The sequence below is a fragment of the Canis aureus genome, chromosome 17 (assembly GCF_053574225.1).
Source record: "Canis aureus isolate CA01 chromosome 17, VMU_Caureus_v.1.0, whole genome shotgun sequence".
Taxonomy (NCBI): domain Eukaryota; kingdom Metazoa; phylum Chordata; class Mammalia; order Carnivora; family Canidae; genus Canis; species Canis aureus.
The window spans coordinates 49,476,986-49,495,347 of NC_135627.1; the positions used below are offsets into that span (position 1 = coordinate 49,476,986).

At 34.7% G+C, this 18,362-nt stretch overlaps 2 long non-coding RNA genes across 4 annotated transcripts in view; one reads left to right on the forward strand and one right to left on the reverse strand.

The window, feature by feature from the left end:
• The window catches only part of LOC144287960 (uncharacterized), a 132,839-nt gene that overhangs the window by 50,545 nt on the left and 63,932 nt on the right, over positions 1-18,362 (reverse strand). The gene's annotated exons all lie outside the window — the stretch shown is intronic.
• Positions 13,797-18,362, forward strand: part of LOC144287961 (uncharacterized) — a 48,312-nt gene continuing 43,746 nt past the window's right edge. Inside the window, exons 1-2 of the long non-coding RNA XR_013355855.1 lie at positions 13,797-13,928; positions 16,889-17,017. This is a non-coding gene — a long non-coding RNA (uncharacterized LOC144287961). The remainder of the gene's footprint in view (positions 13,929-16,888; positions 17,018-18,362) is intronic.

Consider the following 18,362-nt stretch of genomic DNA (forward strand, 5'->3'; position numbering starts at 1 on the left):
AGACATAATGTGAAATGTCCTATTTCTATGACAAATTCTTTAGTTCTATAAGGTTATCATAGCAGATCAGATATTAATGTGAATCAGATATTGGCACAGGGTATTATGCTGTCATTATAGTATTTGGGTATGTACTTATCTGGATCAAGATCTGAAGTTATTGGAACTATGATAAAGTTCCTTCTGCTTACTCCTTCACTCATGATCACTATTCTAGAGATAAGTCTTTGATTTATCTGATTTTATTCAGTGCTGATATGTTTAGACATCTCCCTGTAGTTTATGTTATTTGGCCTGACTTATCTACCTCTACCTGTGACTAGCTAGCTGAAAATGTCTTACTCAAATAATTTTTCAAGGGAGTGGAGGTCAATCTCTGTTGCCCCCTAAGGAGCCTTTTTTTTTTTTTGAGACAGAATATTTGTGGCTTTAATCATGCAGCATGTAACAGCTAGTTAAGTACAAATTCTCATATACAGGTACCCTAACTTCCCTGGGACATGTTACATGTTTCCATGTTTGCTTTAAGTGTTCTAGACTTAAGTCTTTGAACTGTACTGTTGTAATTTGCTAGAACTGGGTGCCCCACTCGGTTGGGCATCTGCCTTCAGCTAGGGTCATGATCCAGGGCCCTACGATCGAGTGCCGCATCAGGTTCCCTGCTCAGCGTGGAGTCGTCTTCTCCCTCTGCCTCTCCTCCCTGCTCATGCTGTGTCTCTCTCCTCTCTCTCTCTCTCTCTCTCTGTCATAAATAAATAAATAAATAAATAAATAAATAAATAAATAAATAAAATATTTTTTTAAAAAAACTACTGCAGTAAAGAGAATATATTAAAATGTAGGGCCCAGGTCTGCCCAACTAGGAAAGGTCATTTGTAAAAGTGGTAAGGTCTATATGATCATGATCCAATAAGCAAACTGAGTTTCTCTTCAAATCTGGTAGGGTCATGAAAATCCCAAGGTAGATACTGGCTATCATCACTGGAAATCTTCCTGACTGCCTTGTGTTTTATGCATCTCTTTTGCTTCTCTATTTCTTCTTTATCTTGCCTCCTAGCCCTGGAAAAACACAGTTGCCTCTATATTCATGCTTTTTTTCTATATTCCAAAATTTACCTAAGTCACTTCTAGTTGTTAAGAACTATTTTGAGTATTTACTCCACTATGACTTCAACATCTATGTCCTACTCCCTTTTATGCACTGTCGATATGAAATGCTTCAAGGGTTCTTTGTTCTAGCCCTTCAAGACCAACTGTCTAAACCTGTTTCCTGATACCTTAAACATCTTAGGCTTTTTAAAGTTTAAAAAAAAAAACATTTTAAATTCTGAACATTTTTCAATTTGTTAGGAGAATGTACATAGCTTTTGGACACAAGTTCAACTATCTTAACTACTTGAATTTATTTAATTGTGTATTTCCCTTAAGATAATTCCCTTAAGACGTTGCTTAACAAATTGATGTAGCTAATTCTTACATTCTTTTAATAGTGAAGCATAAAGCTATTATTTCTCTTTTTTCTTTATTCATTACAAATCATGTTATTTGAAGTGACTGGTTATTTGAAGCTGCTATCAGAAAGAATAGCTAATTTTTTCTTGTGCCTGTGATCACAAGTACCTTTCATTGACCATATTTCATAGCCAATTATTCATTGTTTCTGTTTCCTAAGGTTGTAACTAATTGACTCAAATATTCTCATGATCACGTTTTTCTCTCTTTCATTTTTTGTGTCTGACATATATCCTAAATGACTTTGTGTTCTTTTGGTTTAGTATCTTTATATACTTATACTTTTTATTAAGTTTATGGATGTGTCTGACTTATGAAGAGCAAATATATGGATAATTTGACATATGTATTTAGAGACTAAACAAAATTTCATTACTGTATGTACCTTTATCTGTAAAACGACCTTTTCCACATGTATGTAATGTGTTTTATGTGTGAGTTTAGATAAATTTTATCATTTTTTTAGGAATTTCTCCAATCTTCATTGATTGGTTTAAATATTTTTCTATGTATACTTCCCTTAGAAATATAAAAGATGTCTTGCTTTTTACTCCCTCATTAATAGTTTTGTTTCTTTCTTTTGAGGATATCATAAAATATTAACTTTTCCAAAATTGTTAGGTACCTTAAATCCAGCCATTGATCTTCAGTGTGCATTTTTGTTTTTGCATCTGCTATTAAGTTATGTTGTCTTAGGTTTGCAGGCATAGGATAATATATTTATTTTATTATTTTATCTTTAAAAAATTCTAGTGTAATATTTGATGTGCCAGCAAATCCCACAGTTAGTTGAAAATAAAACGAACAACCACATCTCTAAATTCTGACTTTCCAGTGGAATATAGTACATGCTGCTTGCTCCCAGTTGGACATTGTAATGTACCAACAATATTAATTTGGAAGCTTTCCAAAGGTAGAATTATTCGAGCTCTTTCTTTGGTTTTGGGCTGCCAGATTCCATCTACCCCACACTGTAGTTCGATTATGTGCACAGATCATTATTGCCATTTTACCATCTGATTGTGTAAAGCATTTCATTCTCTCCGCTGTTTTGACTAATCCATCCATGCTTTGTAGCACCAGATGGTAGGCATCCACAGCCAGTCCTGGTTAATCTGCAAACGTTCTCCATGAATACTCTATTTTTATTAGCATTTGGAAGACACTAGATCAAGAAATCAACACTGCAGAACCTCACACATAGCTACCTTCAGTTAACACCAAGTATGCTGATCAAGAGATTATACTGATGATCAGAAATTCATTTCGACTTGTTATCCTAAATTTTAAACATTTGAAATCTAGTCTGCCAGATTCCAGAGGATACGTTTCTGGACACCTACACAAAATTTTATATAAAAATAAACTGTGGTACTGGGAAGAATCCCTGTTCATACCACATGTGGCCCTATTGGCTCTCTGAAACACTAGAAGTGTCTCCCCTATTAACCATTAATGCTAGCCTGCTTCTCCCTCTGCCTCTCTCTCTCTCTCTCTCTCTCTATCTCTCGCCTGCTTCTCCCTCTGCCTGTCTCTCTCTCTCTCTCTCTCTGTCTCTCATGAATAAATAAAATCTTTAAAAAAAAATCAGTGCTGGGATCCCTGGGTGGCGCAGCGGTTTAGCACCTGCCTTTGGCCCAGGGCGCGATCCTGGAGACCCGGGATGGAGTCCCATATCGGGCTCCCGGTCCACATCGGGCTCCCGGTGCATGGAGCCTGCTTCTCCCTCTGCCTGTGTTTCTGCCTCTCTCTCTCTCTGACTATAATTAATTAATTAATTAATTAATTAATTAATTAAGAAATTTTAAAAAAAAATCAGTGCTTGCTCTAGATGCCACTTGCTTTCCTATTTACCTCTTTGGCTACTTCAGGTCTTTTAATTATATCCTGATGTTGATGATCTTGAAACCTACACAATTCTGTTGAGGTTTTCTAAAGGTTCTGCTACTACTGCTGCTAATTCAAAAGACATAGTAATAGAATAACTGTAGTAGATACTAGTATAAATCCATGATCTCTGTGGTAGTCCATTAGCAAGGTTATTTTTAGTATATCACGTGCCCAAAAAGATGCAATATCTGTATGTGTAACAAAAAATGTAAGTACGTAACAGTGAAGCAGTAAGAAATTCTCTCCTGTGGTGTCAGATAGATCCTTTTTGTTCTTGCCTCCACCAAAGAGAGTACTCCTAGAAAATGGAGAGTATCAAAGCACAAAGCTCTGTCAGGAGAAAGGTGCAGGGGTGTATCAAAAAACTGAAAATGAGACCAGTAAGTAGAAGGAAAGTAGGAGAGCATGATGCCCTTCGAATGAAGTGAAGAATGCTTTTCAAGAACAAGAAATAATTATTACATTTAGTAATTTAGTAAAGAGATGATTATTAATGATTTGTCAAGAGCATTTTTGATAAAATAGTAAAGAAAAAACAGCTTTACTTTATTGGGCTCCAAAAGAGAATTTTAAAAAGGAATTGGAAAAAAAAAGGAACTGGAAATAATTACTATAGTCAAATGTAGAAATTTTTTACTTAAATAAGAAAAGAAGTAATAACTGGTGAGGGATGTGAAATCAAAAGGTAGTTTTCTTAAAATGAGTATATAAGATCATATTTGTTTTAATGAGGCTGTGATACAAGAAGAAAAGAATTGAGAGGAGAGGAATAGTTTGTCAAAATAATGACTCTGTGGAGATGAGAGGAGCTAAGATCTAGGACACAAATGGAGAAATGGAAAGTTGGCCTCATAGGGTACTAGAGAGTTCTTCCATAGTAATAGAAAAGAAGGCAGGGTAAATGGTCAGAGTGGCAGACAGACAGACAGATCTGGTGAAAGGCAGTCATGGAAATTTTCTGATTTTTGTTTCTATTTTCTCAAGCTAATAATATGAAACAACATTATAGACTGAGGTTGAGGATAGGTGTGAGAAATTGGAAGTTTCAGGAGAGGAGAAAGTATGACATAATCATGTATATGTGTGGGACAGTGAGTGGACTAGAGAAATGTAGTATGAAAGCTGGCCATTGAGGCTGGTGTTTTCCTCAATCTGGAGTTTTTCCCTCAAGTATTGCAAGTTTTGGTGGGATTGGAGGACTGCTGAAGTCAGGAAAAAGTATAACGAGTGAGCAAGCTGGAAAGATGGCTGGTGATGTTTGCAGAGTAAGATCCTTGAAAATGAAAATTTGGAGACTTTGCGATTACTGGTCATGGCAGGACTGTGGCTATGACTAAAGAAGACAGAATTCAGGACATTACCTTTTAGAGAAGCCAAAGAACTGAGAATCAGGTTTCAATGGATCATCAACAGGGAATCTGTTCCTTTGATTTTATTCTAGTCCAGGTAATAAACATCAAGTTCTGCATACACTATTTAAAAGTGTTTCTTATTTTCTTGGATACAGTTTTTTTTTCTTCTCAAGATATTTATTTCCTATAATACATCCAGTAATTATAAATTTAGCAAGTCTCCAGTGAGATCTAGAGACACAACTACAGCATCATGTATCAAACTTGGAAGAAGGAAGGGCCAAATTTTTTTCCTGAGCTCCTGCCATTAATGATCTGTTTCCTGTTCCTTATTTAGACTCTATTTTCTAGATTCTGGAGAGACAGCATCTTTATGATAGAGAGTCATACCTGTTCTGCCATAACTGGCTTTGAGTTCTACTTTTTCTTAAAAGCAAGAGAAGTAAGGATGACTCTGGCTCTTTCTTTTCCTTCCTGATTCAGTGTTTCCCTATCCCGCCTTAGGCCTCAGACTGAGCACAAAATTGTCTCTATTTATGTTCGACAAGGAAGAAGAGACTTTAAAGGACAGGGAGTTGCTTAGCTTTGTCTGCATTCCTTTAACCTTAACCAGAGCCTGGAACTGGTAACCCAAGCTTGAGGATTCTGGCCAAGAATTAAAGCCCTTCCAACTTCTTAAACTTCTTTATTAAAGATTTTCAAGTTTCAAAAAACAAACAGCAAATTATTTTCATCCAATACTCAAAACCCTTTGGTGATTCCTTTGCTTTACTTATAAAAGAATACAGGAGCTCATCTCTGGAAGCTTCCAAGATCCCTTCTAAACATTCTCCCTAAAAAAAATAAAATAAAATAAAATAAAAAATAAACATTCTCCCTTCATCCCCATCTTTATGGGTATGCACATGTTTCCCTCTCCAGGGGTGAGCTATGCCCAATGTGCATCCCCTTTCTCACTGCCTAGCAAAATGCACCTCATCTGGAAGGTGTCAGTTCATGCTTCATCACTGCAGAAAGGTTTCCAAGCCAGGTGAGCTTTTCTTGCTCTACAGTGTCATAATCTCTCCACTCTCTTAACTCTCATCATCCTATTGTAATTTATTGTAAAATGTCATTTCTGCCACTGAACTCTTAAGTGTTCCTGACAGCAACACTTGACAGCAACAGGAGTCTCTGTCTTCTTGACTAAAGTATTTCCTATACTAAGCACACAGTTCCTAGTGCATATAGGGCTCACTTCAAAAAATGTTAAATAAAAAAAAATTAAATAAATGAGTTAAATGGATCAATAAATAACTGATTTTGCTTGTTTACTTCATGACAAGGTTGTTAACTTCTTACAATTGAATTGCTAAATTTAGTGTCCAGTTTTTCTTGCTTTACTTCTACTGAAACTGCTGGCATGACTGTTGCTAAAAGCCTTGCAACTCCTCATAGAGACATGTAGTGAAACAATTATTTTATAGTTTATATTTTATATCTAATCCATTCCATTTATACTATATCTCAAACATAAGCTCTTGGAAGATAAGTAATTTTGGGCATAGATTATTTCATTCTCTACTTCTTGTTAACTTTTATTTCTAATTGCCAAATCAAATTTTCTATAATTTCTATAATTTACAAGTCTAATCATAGTATCTTTTTAACATCTGGGTATGACATTTAAAACTCTAACATTTAGCTATAAATTTATATATAGATAAATGTCTAACTTTTTAATCAGTTCAGTCAAAATTTCCATCTATCTCTTTCTCAACCTATGGAAATCTTATCCTCTCTTTGATGCTACTCTTTTCTTCTTGAGACATTTTCTGATCCCCATACTGCAGCTGTTTTCTACCTTCCATGTTCTACCCCACTCTGTAGCTATTGCCCAATTTACAAGTAATTTCAGTGCTTCAGTGATTGGCACACTTTACTGGAACTTCTGTACTTTGAGAGTAGCAGCCATATGGTTTCCATTTAATGTCCTATCTTTGGTATAATATCATGCATGTTGTTTATTTATGACGTTTTTGTTAAATGGCTGAATGTTCTTAACTATTATAAACCTAGATAATACTCAACTGATAAATTAAAATATAGGAAAGTTAATTTATATACCAAATAAGGAAAAGAGAGGAAGTAAGTTTCATCATATATTTTTCCAGAGTCAAGGTTTAAAATATCATCTTAATTCACGTAAGTAACAATGAACCAGAATTGAGTATGCTATACCTAAAACAATACAATCTTCCTACAGTCCAGTCATTTCAATATTAAGGTCTCAAGTTATCTCTGTACAAACTCATTTCATATAAAACTTATTTCATGTAAATAATCATTTCATGTAAAATTTGTCTTTATGCGAACTCCCCTTTTTAAAAACATTTTACTGGAGAAGTAACATTCTATAAAAGCTAGAAAGAGGGATACCTGGGTGGCGCAGCGGTTTGGCGCCTGCCTTTGGCCCAGGGCGCGATCCTGGAGACCCGGGATCAAATCCCACATCGGGCTCCCGGTGCATGGAGCCTGTTTCTCCCTCTGCCTATATCTCTGCCTCTCTCTCTCTCTCTGTATGACTATCATAAATAAATTTTAAAAAATAATAATAATAAATAAATAAATAAATAAATAAAAGCTAGAAAGAAAAAAATTACAATATATCTTCTTAGCTGCTACCCACCTTCCAAAAAAATTAATGAAGTTCAGTTAGAACAACTAATATAAATAATGAGTAAAGTGCATAGTTTTAAAAACAGGAATCAAGCTGCAGGTCTCATCTTTTGAAAACTGGCCATGTAGGGAAATTAATGATAGATGGTTCTTTTGAGCAGTGTTTGCCAAGCATATGGACATTTAGGTTAACAGAGTATCTAGCTTAAATTTTGGTATAGTGAAAATACTTGTATTTTACAATGTTTGAAATTATATATATTCTTTTTAAATTTGAAGACCACTTTCCTGAAATAATATTAAGAAATTTATAAATGTGCTGTTTATTATTTGCTTTATTATGAAGATTAGCATATGATAATGAAATCATAAAACATTTTAATTATTCTTTTTATATACACGAAAACTTTCACAGGAAGTTTTTTTAACTGTTAATAGCTTTAGCCATTGGAACCCCGTCATTGCCTTCAGATATTTATCTCAAACCAGAAATGCAACCTAAACCTAAAGCCTCAGTAACTGATGTTTTACTAAACTATATCACCAGTTGTAGGATACCAAAACTGGAAATGCTTAGCAATTCTAGAAGTATCATTATCATTGAAAATAACTGAAAGGAAAGAAATATTCTCCTTTTCCTTATTTTCCTAAAAAAGCTTTCCAAAAATCATTTTCCAAACAATGTGTTCTACATACAACTGTGTATCAAACACAATATTAAGTGTACTAATGAGTTGGAGAAACAAATATGTAGCAAGTTTAATGTATATGCTGTGAAAAGAATTCCAGAAATGTTTCATATAACAAAGCATACAGGAACTCCATTGTCTTTCAAATAATCTATGCATTTTCCTCAATAAAGATACCATTATTTCAAACATTTTGGGAACTTGTCTTAAAATTATACTCCAAGCTAAGTTAAAAAGTCATATAAAGAATCTCTCCCATTACTTTTTAGAAACATCTTTTGGGATTAATACTCATGTTACTTGCCTGGAAAGCTAACTTAGTCTCAGACTTTGGATTTATGTAATTTCCACTGTATATTTTTTAATAAAATAGGACCTTATGGATAAAAATTATTCACTATCAAAGCCTTAACAATAAAATATGATGGAGGCTTCATCTCCATTTTCAAAGCAAGCATTCCAAAGTTAGTTGCTTCAGAAATAAGAGCATAATTTAAATAAATATTTAGAATCAATGCTCTCTAACCTTATTGGGAATAATACATTTTTTGATATTTGGCACATTCTATATATCAAAATAATATTAGTTTTTTTTAGAAATTCTATACTTAGAAGTTGACTGTTCGATAAAATATTAAAAGCACTAGGTTGAAAATCATGAAAAGAGTATCAAGGAGCTTTTAAACTTATATTGCTTATTTCTCTTTTCAGAAAACTCAAATTGGCAATAAAATTTGTAGTCCAAAATCAAAAAATGAAAGAATTAAGGAAAAATTCTTAAGATAAAACACACATCATCCAAAAATATTCCAGGATGCAAAGGCTAGTTGTAAATGTCCTACTTTACAAATTTAGTTAAGGTAAATTTAGTAGTATTTCTCCCATCATCAATTTATTAGCTTCTATTTCTTCTGTTAAATACATCATACAGGTAAAAGTGTTCTTTATGAATACATATTTTGATGCATTAAATAAGTACTGACTGTCTTTGTATGAGTAATTATATATAATTCAGGGGCACAGAAATTTTAAAGAAATTTGGGCTTACTTAACTATGAATTAATAATAATATGAGATAAATTAACGAAATGTTATAAGGAAAAAACAAAACAAAATTGTGAATATCAAAGGAAAATGTGAATTGTGGTAAGATATAAAAAATTAGAGGAATGTACACAAATGCGGCATTTGAGCTGACCTTCTGAATGATGAGTAATTTGAAAGGAAGCAACAGAAGAGCACTGGAGCACAAAGAATGACACAAGTAAAAAAATGAGAGGATATTGTGGTTAAGTAATATGAAGAGGTGTAAAATGACACAATATGTTTGTACCTCATTTCAAGTATTTTTTCTATCATGCTTTTAGAGAAAGAGATGAATAAATCTGTTTTAATTAGAATTCCTATTAATATGAAAGGTTTGTGGGTAAAATATTAGAATGAGGAAAATCAACCATGGCTTTATCAGTTTATCTACTAAATTTTAGAGAGCACAGCCTGCTTCTCTTTGACATACTTATAATTCCACTTTAGAAGATATCACACACATATGCACACACACATTTGGAAGGAAATAGCTCTTTGGAGCATGTGTGTATAAATTTTATATATATATTTTTATATTTATTTATATTTTTGGTATATATTTATTTAGTGATTCAGTCAAAGGATATACTACTTGGATTTTTTTTTTTTTTTTTTTTTTTTTACTACTTGGATTTTTAAAACTAATTTTACAAACTACTAACTTGGGTTGTAGAAGCTGGTCACTCTCAATGACATCTGCTTTAGTTTTTTTTAATTTCTTTATCATTTCTCTGGTGAAATAAAGATGCAAATCAGGAAGAAAAGTATTTAATTTGGTAGCAGCTGTATTTCCTCACATTGTTCACAGATGGGATAGAAACAGCAACAGGAAAGCTAATCTGTAGTTTGGTGAGGAAGTCATATACATTTTGAAATTCTCTCAGTGTTTTCTTAAATTGGCATCAGAACTTCTTTTTGAATATTTATGGCTACAAAATCATCTTGATTTTCAAAAACCCAAATTTAATGATCTATTTCACTTTTTAGGTCAAAATTAGCAATCTGAATGGTTACTTTGTGTAATTTCAATGTCTAATTTTAAAGCAAATAATGTTCCTTGATGTTATGTTAATGGACATAAAACATTGGGCTTATTTTATTGCCACCGAAACATTTTATTAATTCCAAGTTGGGATAATGGTAATCGTAGATTGTTCACCCTATCTTTAATATGGTAATCTCATCAGACTAACTGGGTTGTAGTTGGGTCAGCCATTCTTATTCCTTCATGCATGCCAATTTCCATATGGGTTATTAATTATTTCAGAAGGATGAGGAGTATCTTAGCAATGGGAAATACATGACAAATTGTGACAGTAATAGCAATACTGTATCTTGGGAATTTCCCTTCACTCCCCTCCCCTCCCATTTCTTTTAATATTTTCTTCATATAACTAGCTAGTTGTACATGTTATGCAGTGCTACTTTCTCTCCAGAATTTCAAGTTTTCTTGACAACTCCTCTTTCTTTATTTATGCAATTGCTTTTCTCTTTCACCAACTTACACAGGTGCACACACACAAACACACACACAATTGTGGAAGTTAAAAGGATTTTATTAAAAACAATGAAATTATGTAGAGGATGATCCATATATAGTAGTTTGAGATTATCTTGTTTTGTGTGAATTTTGAAGGACTTCACAAATGTATGCTAATTTGGAAAAAATAATGTGTTTTCCAAAAGTTATAATACACTAAAACCTGATATGTGTCGAATAAAATTTAATCATTAATTCAATATTTAATATAAATATCAAAATGTATTGATTTCAAAAGAAACATCAATAAAGTGAGCAGATCTAAAACACAAAGTGATTTTGGTAACAATGTGTAATGGCATCATTCCATGGAAAATCTAAGTAAATAAATATTTAAACATGTTTAGAGTAATAGAGCATTTGAATCCTTGAATAGATTAAAACTTTCTAATATTTGACATCTACTAAAACTTGGGGGAAGATAACTGCTTCTTCTTCATGGAAAAGAAAAATAGAATTTCTCAGGAAAATCTCATTCTCCAATCAGCAGGCTACCAATTCACTGGTATTCGTATCTACATGCTTTACTTATCCTCTACAGAAAATGGGTGAGTTCTCTCTTCTATTATAAGGTTTCTGTAGGTTAAAATTAACTGCACATCCTTTGCTATACCTCCCATTAGCAGGTGAACTCTTATTTCCCTTCACTTTAATCTCACTGAGTGTAGGAACTTGCTTGACTAATAAATTCCAAAAGAGTGAAGTTCTATGCATTTTGACCTAGGTCACAAGATGTTACGTAGCTTCTGCTGAGACTCACTTGGCCCTACTTCTTTCAGGTTATTAAGCCTCATGTAAGATCTTTGACTACTGTAAGACTGCTCTGTTGGGTTGGCTATGTGAAGGCTTTAGTCAACAGTTCCAGCTAAAGTCTTCTAGTTATCCCTGCCAAGGCATCATATCTGAGAGAGAAATCATTTTAGTCCTCCAGATGAGTTTCTCTGCCAGACAATTAACACCAAGTGATCTAGTTAACATCTCCTAAAGTAAGAGACCCATCCATCTCGGATCTGATCCAATTTCCAATTCACAAACTTGTGCAATATAATAAACTGTTTCCTGTTTTAAGCCAGTAAATTTGGAGTGAATTTCTATGTAGCAATAGATGACAAGAAGAAAAACCAGCAAGTGTGCACTTGATTTCATCTCCTTTATCATTTTCAGGTGTTCTGTTCCCTCATCACACCTTCACTTGTCAGCATTATCATGTTTTTTTTTTTTTTTTTCATTGCCACTGGTCACCCATTCTCATCTAAAATGCTGTGATAATTTTCTTCTTAAAAAAATAATTTTTCTTGGGGTGCCAAGATGATGCATTGGTTGAGCATCTGACTCTTGATTTCAGTTCAGGACATGATCTCAAGATCATGAGATCAAGCCCTGTGTTGGGCTCCATGCTTAATGGAGAGTCTGCTTGAGATTTTCTCTAAAATAAATAATAAATCTTTTAAAAATTAAAACATAATAATTCTTCTTATACACTATGTCTCCTTCCATCTAGTTTCCATTTTGTTATTCCTTCCTCATTTCCATTAAAGTTTATACCAAAGATTTCTTAAAAATCCATATAATTGTATTTATTTCCCCACTTTCTTTTTAAAAAATATTTTATTGATTTATTCATGAGAGACACACAGAGAGAAGCAGTGACATAGGCAGAGGGAGAAGCAGGCTCCATGCAGGCAGCCCAATCTGGGACTCAATCCCAGATCCCGGGATCATGACTTAAGCCGAAGGCAGATGCTCAACCACTGAGCCATCCAGGCATCCCTATTTCCCCACTTTCTATCCCTGTTTTAATCCACTCCAATTAACCACCACATTGTCTTATCAGAGATACCCAATATTTTCAAATTTAATATTGACTTTCTGTTACTAATTCAAACTCTCAAGACTATTTTATCCTATCTATATAAATATTTCTGTACTTAGAGAAATTCTTTCTTCACTGTGTTTCTGAGGAGATAGAGATACACTCTTCTCTTATTCCTCCTACTTCACTGGCCACCCCTTTTCCACCTTCTTCTTCCAATTTTTTCTCCTCTCTTTCCAAAAACAAAATGTTGGAATGTCCCCAGACTCTTACGCATGTCAAGGGACTGCATTTGAATATGGATATTTTCTTAATTGTTATTTATTTATGATAGTCACAGAGAGAGAGAGAGAGAGAGAGAGAGGCAGAGACACAGGCAGAGGGAGAAACAGGCTCCATGCACCGGGAGCCCGATGTGGGATTCGATCCCGGGTCTCCAGGATCGCGCCCTGGGCCAAAGGCAGGCGCCAAACCGCTGCGCCACCCAGGGATCCCCGGGACTGCATTTGATTGGAACGTACATTTCCACAGAAAGAGCAGGAAGCAGGCTATATAAGATAGCCTTGACAGAATAATCAGTACAAGCTTTTTCCTGAAGTAGGATGCAAATTTAACTAAGAGTGACAATAGGGAGGACACGGGGAAGAGTAAGAGAGTAGAGTGTGGAATCATTTTCTAGGAAAACAGAGACTGGAAGGAAATGAGAATTAAAATATGATTATTGGGAAGAATTGAAGCCCCATTTGAGGTCAATATTCATAATTAAAGTTGGGTCAGTCAGCATGTTGTAAAACAAGTTTCACTTATACCCCTATCTGTGCATACATACAGAGAAATTGAGATAAAGCTTCTATATTTTTCTCTAACAATACTTATTCTTTCTCTAGCTTCTTTATGCTGCACAAAACTGAATTCAGTCAAAAAAAGCACAAAAGGAGATAGGAGGTAGCATTAAAAAAAAGTCTATAAATATGGCATGGTATCTATTCTTTAGCTATGCATTTCTTTTCCTCCATACCACTCTTGTTGGCACCAATGTCTTCATTTACTCATGAAGCAATTGGGAAATTAGATTTGGTATATAAGCTTAAACTAATAATACAGTTGAAACAATGGCAGTGGAACACATGTAAAGACTGAACTATATTATGTGCTGTGCATTATAAATAAATGTCATCAATCATTTCCTGGAACTTATAAGTAAATAAAAAGAAGTTTAAAAATCCTCACATTTTTTTCCCTCGTTTCAGATTCAACATACCATTTCAAGGCAAAGACTGAGACATGCATAGAATAATACGGATAACTTCCAAGAAAAGTTACTCTAATACACATAACACATCTAAGAGTTGAAATACTGGATCCTGTCCCAAAGTCCTAGAGACATGGTAAAAAAGATTCAATACTGAATTTATTGGAAAAGCATATGTAGTAGTTATCAAATCTTATGAATCTCCTTGCTAAAATCAATTTCATCTTTGCTTTGTCGATTGAGCTCTTCTGTATGAGATATATAATAGCATAATGCATGCCTAGTTTTCCTTTCAGTTCCCTTCCCCTGTCACACACCAATGTAGCAGGTCAGAGTGACCTGCAATACTAATGTCCTAAATTACTAGGTATTATGAGATATATGCAAAGTTTCTTTCAGAAAATACTATAAGAAATGTTATCTACGATAATGTAATATACATAGTGACTCTATGTTCTAAGCTAAGCAGAATCTATGAAATAATAATGATTATATATCAATCCAAGGGAATAACTGCTATATAGTAGGACCATAGATTGATTCCTGGACTTTAAATGGCACCTTATCATGTTGGTTAATGATAGCAAATAGCAATGCAAAGAAAGGCTGACTGCCAGAGAAAAGTATTTTCAAAGTTACACATCATGAACATTTTATCAGGACCCATTAGAACAAGTAAGAGGAATTTCAATAAATTGTCTAATTTAAAAATTTTAAGTAGCAAGGCAGAAAGCCACAGCCATTTCTTTGGGTATAGGCATAAAAAGCATAAAGTCACTTGCTGATTATGAGGTAACATATGCAGGAGTAACAGCAATGCATATAGTAAAAATTTCTATTTTAAATTATCTCTTTAAGTTGATAGAGAAGCATTAGATGTAAACAGACATACTAGAAAAAAATTTCCTAATTGGTTGAATATTAATAAGATTTAGAACCAGTTATATCTTTATGATCTTCCCAAAATATAAACTTATTTTAGTAAGTGAGGTGTATTAATCACATACAGTTTGCATGGCAGCCTAGACCTGTTGCAGAATTTTGTTGTTGTTGTTGTTGTTGTTGTTGGCCCCTGTACGATAGCAGCTTTTGAGATCACTTAAAATAAGTTAGAGTAGCACACCCAGATGATTGATGTGTTGCCTCCAAAATCCAAAGAGGTCCACTAGGTGTGCTTCTTTTCTAGTTTCAGGAGAGACAACATGCAACGACGTACCCTTCACCTTAGAAGAGATATCCAATAAGCCTCTGACTACTGGACTGCTAGAAATTTTGGGTGAAATGGAAAGCCCTTGAAATGGAGTAGTGGGATTATTCCCTACCCTTTGACAAACAAATGTCTCACCCATACATCTAAACTAATTGCTACTTAGCACTCACCAGGTCCAATTAGTATAACAGTATCAATGTAATGTACCACCATGACATCTTGTGAAAAGGAAACACTATCAAGGTCCCAATGGACTAAATTATGACAGAGAGCCAGACAGTTGATAAAGGACAGTGTAGGTCCTACTGCTGAAAGCAAACCATTTCTGGTGGCTTACTAACAGGATTTTTTTTTTTTTTTAACGCCACATCAGTAGCTGCCTCTCAGGTACCAAGGGTGTGTTGATTTGTTCAGGCAATAGAACTATTTGGAATGGCAACTGCAATCTGAGTCACCACATGATTACATTTACCATACTCTTCTGTCATTTTTCATATTCATCTGCTTTCTGTGAAAAGCCAAATAAGCTAGCTGAACTGGGATGGATGTGATAGAAATAACCATCCCTGCATCTCTCAAGTCCTTGATGGTGGCACTCCTTCCTGAAATCCCTCCAGGATTATAGCATTGCTTTTGGTTTTTTGGTATGTAAATGTGATTCTAGTAGTTTCCATTTGGTCTTTCTAACCAAAATAAATCTCATTCCATAGGTCAGAGAACTGATAGGGATCCTACCAGTTGCTGAATATTTTTATTCCAATTATAAGTTACAGAATGCAGAAATAATCACTGGATGTGTTTGGAAAGCCACCAGAACCACTATGAGATATATCTGACCTAAAACCTCATTGATCACGTGACCTCTTTAAGCCCCTTCTCTGACTGGTGACCCCAGAGATATTTTGAGATTTCAGAAATTAGAGTCAGTTCAGAGCTAGTTGTCCAGCATATCCCCAAAAGTCTGATTATTTCCCTCTAATGATGCACTATCACCCTGGTACCTGGCTCTCAGTACTTTTGGGTAAGGCTGAGGGAAAGACTAACAGTATAAATTTCTAGCAGTGCAATAGTGTTCTCAATTAAGGACATCCAGCTTGCCTTAAATTCAAAATGGTCTGAGTCTATAAACTGGCTCAAATCTGGGGAAGTTATTGAGCGGCTGTGACTCTATTTTACTTATTCAAATTAAACTAATGTTCACTAGACTTAGAACATCGTACCCATGCAGGTCAAGTAAGAATTTAATAGGACTGCCTACCTATTCCTATTTTATAGATACCATAATCATCTAGTCAACCCCATAGGTCTCAGTGAGTCAGACTATTCTAAGAACTGCTTGCCTCTGCTGTCCATTATGGTAAACACAATCCCCTTGTCTTTGCTATTAAGTGAAGCCACTTGGCCTCTGCTAACCTGGGCCCTTATTATTCCCATTATACATTAGGGATCCAGCCAGTTTTGACGATAGCAGTCCCCAGTCTAATTTCTTTTTTTTTTTTTTTAATTTTTATTTATTTATGATAGCCACAGAGAGAGAGAGAGAGGCGCAGAGACACAGGCAGAGGGAGAAGCAGGCTCCATGCACCGGGAGCCCGATGTGGGATTCGATCCCGGGGTCTGCAGGATCGCACCCTGGGCCAAAGGCAGGCGCCAAACCGCTGCGCCACCCAGGGATCCCCCCAGTCTAATTTCTAACTTATGGAGCCAAACAACCACAGAACACTTCAATAATTCTAGAGCTCCTTTCACAAAATTATTTCTCAGAGTCAGGTTAAAAAAATGGTGTCCTCTGGAATCTTAAAGGTGAGTGAACTTGCAATATAAAATCCACTCTAACATTCCAATATCCCTAAGTTTCTTCATACCTTCTTTTGTTGTATAATAAGGTAATCTGGAATTTCAAACTCATTGAAGTGGATCCATGTTTCTGGCAACCAACTAAACTGCTGGAGCTCTTTTTAACTCTTCAAGGTACAGCAATGAATGCAGAATCTCTGCGGAGTGAACCTGTATCAGTAAGTTTGGCCCAATACAATTTTATATTCTTTTGACTATAAGTCAATGTTCTTAAGATCTCTTTCTACATATGTTCCCCAGATTTCTGTTTATATAAATGGGAAAAGTGCAGTTCTTTTGATGTATAGTCTTTCCCCTCATGGAACATAATTTGTACATTATGATTTGGAGTCTTCTGGGACTTGTGTCATTGGTAAATTCATCAAAATGTTTACTAAATAAATACCATTAGACCAATATAAGGCATTTTGTCCCATCCCCTTTAGTAGGCCGTCATCTTTGTAATAAAACACAATTTTATTTTATTTATTTTATTTTTTTTTATTTTTATTTATTTATGATAGTCACACAGAGAGAGAGAGAAGAGAAAGAGAGAGAGAGAGAGGCAGAGACACAGGCAGAGGGAGAAGCAGACTCCATGCACCGGGAGCCCAATGTGGGATTCGATCCCGGATCTCCAGGATCGCGCCCTGGGCCAAAGGCAGGCGCCAAACTGCTGCGCCACACAGGGATCCCAAAACACAATTTTAAATTGGAAATTTTGATCAAGGTGCCAAGAAGCAAAACGCAAAATTCCAGAGAAGATATTTGAAATTAGTCAAAGTACTTTTAATCTCCATAACTATATTTAAGGTATAAAAAGTGTGACTATGTGGAGATAACAAAAATTAGGATCCACATTTTCTATAATGCTCAACAGTTACAAATCAGTTTATATGTGACGACCAAATACGTACTTTATGAAAGTAATGATAGTGAAAACATAACAGACTACTCAGGTAATGGAGAGTATTTGGTACAAACATCCACTTAATAATAACTAAAGGTCACTCATACCAGAGAAAAAAAATTAAAAATAATCTGGAAACTTGATCTGTGATAAAACCAATTAGACAGGCTTATGACTCATATTTTCACTTTCTTTTCCCATTTTCATTTAGTCAGAAATATCTAAAAAATGTGTTTAGAGACAAGTGAAGAAATTTCAGATTTTGGTAATGTGAAATTTAAAAGAGCTCTGCATTGGGGCATCTAGGTGGCTCAGTTAGGTAAATGTCTATATCTTAATTTCAGCTCAGGTCATGATGTCAAGCCCCATGTCAGGCTCCATGCTTAGCATGGAGCTTAAGATACTCTCTCTCCTCCACCCTGCCCCTCCCCACCACTCACTCTCTGTCAAAAAAAAAAAAAAAAAAAAAAAAAAGCTCCGCATTTCCTTTATCTATTTCATTAAAAAGTAGACACTGCCAAATAAATAGTACTAATCTATGTCCAAAATCTTTTTCTTTGTAAAATAGAATATTAAGTCACTGGTTCAGTTTTATGGTGTTATTACAAAACTGT